The sequence below is a fragment of the Nematolebias whitei genome, chromosome 11 (genome assembly GCF_014905685.2).
Source record: "Nematolebias whitei isolate Nwh7 chromosome 11, NemWhi1, whole genome shotgun sequence".
NCBI classification, from domain to species: Eukaryota; Metazoa; Chordata; class Actinopteri; order Cyprinodontiformes; family Rivulidae; genus Nematolebias; species Nematolebias whitei.
The window spans coordinates 43,557,030-43,557,266 of NC_056508.1; the positions used below are offsets into that span (position 1 = coordinate 43,557,030).

The 237-nt window shown below is 44.7% G+C and overlaps 1 protein-coding gene across 1 annotated transcript in view; it reads right to left on the bottom strand.

The window, feature by feature from the left end:
• Positions 1–237, bottom strand: part of plxnb1a (plexin b1a) — a 48,287-nt gene that overhangs the window by 29,713 nt on the left and 18,337 nt on the right. The gene's annotated exons all lie outside the window — the stretch shown is intronic.

The window sequence follows — 237 nt, forward strand, 5'->3', positions numbered from 1 at the left end:
ACCACACTGCTAACAGAACAACACTGCTAACAGAACCACACTGCTAACAGAACCACACTGCTAAAACAACCACACTGCTAACAGAACAACACTGCTAACAGAACCACACTGCTAAAAGAACCACACTGCTAACAGAACCACACTGCTAACAGAACAACACTGCTAACAGAACCACACTGCTAACAGAACCACACTGCTAACAGAACCACACTGCTAACAGAACAACACTGCTAACAG